We start from the raw sequence: 4,138 nt of genomic DNA, 5'->3' as shown, positions 1-4,138 counted from the left end.
GAGCGGATGGGAACAGGAGAGGCAAATCTCCCACTGCTTCTGCCTCTCCTCCCAGCCACGGCCAGGAGAGGGAGGTTATTAAAGCAGAGGGCTCAGGCTGTACTTTGAATGTGGACATCCAGCCAAGTGAGTTTCTGGGGTTCTCACTAGTCACCCAAAGTTTCTATCCCATGCTCCCCTCCCATGTTCTCAAACCGGATGAGTCCAGGGAGGCTGCTGATGGGTCCAAGCACTTCCTGACCCTCTGGGGCTGCGCTGCAGACCCCATCACTCACACTTTCAGGCCTGCCAAGCCAAAGGCACAGTAATTGCAAGCCAGATACCACCCCGTCATCCCACTTCCGAAACAGTGTGCTCCGGCTGGGACCAGGCACAGGGGCTCCCATTTCCGCCTGCCTCCGGCTGTTACTAAGCAGAGCAGTGACAGAGAGCAGCCCTGGGGCAGAAAGGGCTTCGAGGAGAGACAGCAACCAGTGCTCTGATAAGGCAGGTCCCTGCTGAGACCCTCTTGCCTCCCAGATAACCCATCCCAGGCGCTTTCCAAAGGGTACCTGTGGTCTCTGCAGGTTGTGTCCTGGCACGGTGTATTTGCCTGATCCAGCTCATCTCCCTCTCCCCGTGGGGTCAGACCCTGGCAGAGGGAGCAGTGTTGGGCACAGGGAGCCGACCCAGGACATCAGGTGAGCACATGAGCTCATAGATATAACCAGGACCATCTCCAGACCATTCCCACATACCAAATGCAGGCCTTTTCACGGGTGAATGTCAAAAAGACACCTGAGTTGCACAGAAACTCCACTCCGTTTGGAGAGCTATGGGGGCCCTCCAGCCCTCCTTGCGCTGATGCCACTCCTGATAGCCCTGCATAGGAACCATCCCCTCAAAGGGACAGACGAGACAGCATGTCCCTTCACTAGATCCATGCTCAACATCCCACTTGCAGCCTCAGCAGTGGTCACACAGAGTCACATAAGCAGCCCTTGGGCTTTTAAAGCCAGAGGTAATGGAGCTTTCAGCAAACACAGCTGAGAAAAAAAGCAGTATCAAGTTAAAGCCTTTTACAGGCTCCACCAGGCACTGGTCCTGGCCGAAGCCACTGGGTGTTACCTAGCATCAACCCCAGCACGAATCCTCTGCTGTCAACACCAGCTAAAGAGCCCGTGAAAGCTGCCCCCTACACGCGGTCCTGCCAGCACTTCAGCCAGGCTGGAGGACAGAGGCTGCTTGCATGTTTTTATCTGGCTGGAAAGCCCTCCTTAAGACAGGAGCGTGCTTGCTCTGCTAGAAGCTGCAGGTGCCCTGGAGCCCCTGGCTCAGCCCCAGACTGTCATTTGGCTAGACTGAGGCAAAGCCCCGCATCTCCCACAGCCTTGGTGGGGAAGGGACTCTCTGTTCTCTAGTACAGCATGAGCAAATCTTTCATCCAGGGAACTGCCTCTCCTTGAGGCCATTCCCCTAAGCCAGAACACAGAGCAGTCATATAAACCCCATTTCCACAGAGAACAAGCACAGGCAATCCCTGCACCACTTCTCACCTCTCTTCCAGCTGCTGCCCTGCTCTCTGCAGGAGTTGGTACTGAGGTTTGCCAGGACCCTTTCCAAACAGAAAAATACTGCTAGAATGCAAGACCTAGGAGAGCAGGCAAAAAAAGCCACATCCCTGCTGGAAGTGTCAGGATTCAAGTGCCCAGGGAAGCCCATAGCAGGAACAGTGAGAAAGTAGTGACTGGCTTTTTCTAGGTGATGAGGGTGGGATGCTGCCACCCCCCTCACTCTCACCTGTGCACAAAGGCGCCTCCAGAGGTAGCTGGACAAAATACCTCATATCCAGGTCCATCCCTCAGCTGAGGCACCTCCCCACAGAGCTCCTGCTGTTCAACTGTCTTTGAGCAGATCCACGGCTTGAAGGAACAACCTTGAAGCCCAGTGAGAAACACATGGCCTTGCTGCAGCACTAGCCACCAACTCCTGTCCCCTACACCTTGCAGCACCTCACCTTGCACAGCCACGCTGTCTCCAGGAGGATCAGCTGCCCCCTTTGCCTGCCTTTAAAGGCAGAACCAGGGTCTGCGAGAGTGGAGCAGGGCATGGCTGCCCAGCTGGAGCTGAGTTAGGAAGGGAGAGCACGTCTTGGTGAAGAGAGACTAAACCCAAGGCTTCAACCTTCCTTGCAAGCATGCTGCGATGCTAGGGCAGAGCTCTGCCAGAGCTGACCTGGCTGGCTGGGTAGCTGTAGGGGTGTAGCAAACAGGATGTAGGCAGCAGGCAGCATTTCACGCCTTACTCCTGACTGTGTAATAATCACCACCTCCCCCGGTCTGACTCACATCGCCATGCCCTGCCCAGGGTCCCTGCGGTCACAGCTCAGGGGGTGCATGGCAAAGTGAACCTGGCTCTGTGTGTCTCTGCAGTCAGCTCGGCCAGCCTCCCTCCACAGCCAGCACCCCGCCACTTGCTGTGACTGATACAGGGAACCTGGTGCTTTTATTAAACTCTTTGCTTCCTGTTTTAAGCTTAATAATAAATTGCATGTCACATTACAGCTGTGTTTATTAAAACCCATTGGCATGGGCTCTGCTCTGCAATGGCATTTGAATTATTGAAAGCAACCCCCCGTGGAGACCTATTTGCTGCAAATGCAGGAGGATTTGTTTCCATTTTGTTTATCAGATGGGGTAAGTGCTGGGTGGAGGCATGGAAGTGGTCTTGCTCTTTTGATTTTCTCCCTGAGCCAGCACAGCAGGGCAAAGAGGTGCCGTGCAGAGGGCACAAGAGAAAAAGCCACCCCCTCAGGGATGAGGACAAATTGGGGCTAAAGCATTGAATGCAGCTGGCTGCTCTGTCCTGCTTCTCTTCCTGGCTCTGGTTGAGTTGCCCATGCCTGGTTGCTCTGTGCCTCAGTTTACCTGTTAATTGAGCGAGGTTACAGCACTGCAAGTTTCCATCCAGGCGCAACCAGCATTCAGCTCAGGCTGGCTGAGACCCCTGCCAGAAGCCATTGATCTTTCATGGGAGATACTCACAGCACGAGGGCACCGTCAGGGTAGCCACAAGAGGTTTTGACCCTTTCGCAGCCCCAGTTTAAAGCACATCTCCAAGCTCTGCCCAGTCCCAGCTATACCTGCTGCAGCCTCCTAAAGGCGGTGTCGAGAAGATGCTCTAGCTCCTGTGATCATCCCGAGGGACAGTTTAGCACCTACGTCCTTTGGGGCATCGCCCTTCCCAGCAAGGCAGAGCTGCTGCCAGGGCCGGGGGAGAGCATGGAGCAGGCAGGTCTGGATTTCGTGGGGTAGGAGTGTCCCAGGAGTGCCCAAGGCCCCCTGTGCCTTTGCCGGTCACCCCGCGCGCCTCGGCGTGGCCGGTGGCTTTGCCAGGAGGTGGCAGTGTTTAGCGGCTAATCGTGCTGGTGGCACTAGGACTCCAGATGCGCTTTCTGCCCGGGTCCGGATCGGGGGCAGGTCCTGTTCACCCGAGGGCAGGGACACTGTGTCTTCGCTGCTGGACCGTATTTACCTGCCAAATCTGGTGGGGTTTCCCTGCGGACCACAAAACCCTGTGGCTGGGTGGTTGCTTGGGGGACCTGCTGCCAGGCAAGCTCTGGGCAGCACTGGGTTGAGGGATGCACCAGGGGCATCAGGTTGGCAGTTCGAGGAGCAGATCACCCTGGTGTCATCTCTGGGTCAGCCACTGACCATCTCAGCGGTCTTGTGGCCCATGGTGGTCCCTGGAGCATCCTGCAGCGCTGAAGGCAGGAGCTGTGGGAAGAGCCAAGGTCCTGCCAGCAGCCTGCAGCAGGGGCTGGGTGCAACACAAACCTCAGGACCAGGGCAGAGAGCAGCTGCTTTGCAGGCTGGGGGGGGCTGTTATACCTGAATTTCCCCCCTAGCATCCAGAGCTGCAAGCACACCTATGGGCATGGTGGAAACACTTGATGGTGGCAGGGCAGTACCAGCCCTGTGTGCATCCCCCACAGGGACTGGGTCTGGAGGGGTTTTACCTGCACAGTTCTGTCTCCTAAAGGAGCATGTCTTCGGGGTCATTTGGGTGCCGGCAGGATGAGCCCCCCTTTCTTTGCACTTTGCTCCCACCAGGCAGCCGAGAGGATCAGGGACGGTTTGTGCCCAGGCTGGCTTGTGCC

The sequence above is a fragment of the Buceros rhinoceros genome, unplaced genomic scaffold (assembly GCF_000710305.1).
Source record: "Buceros rhinoceros silvestris isolate BGI_N320 unplaced genomic scaffold, ASM71030v1 scaffold17760, whole genome shotgun sequence".
Classification (NCBI taxonomy): Eukaryota; Metazoa; Chordata; class Aves; order Bucerotiformes; family Bucerotidae; genus Buceros; species Buceros rhinoceros.
The sequence above is the reverse complement of the archived record's forward strand: the minus strand, read 5'-3'. Positions refer to the sequence as shown.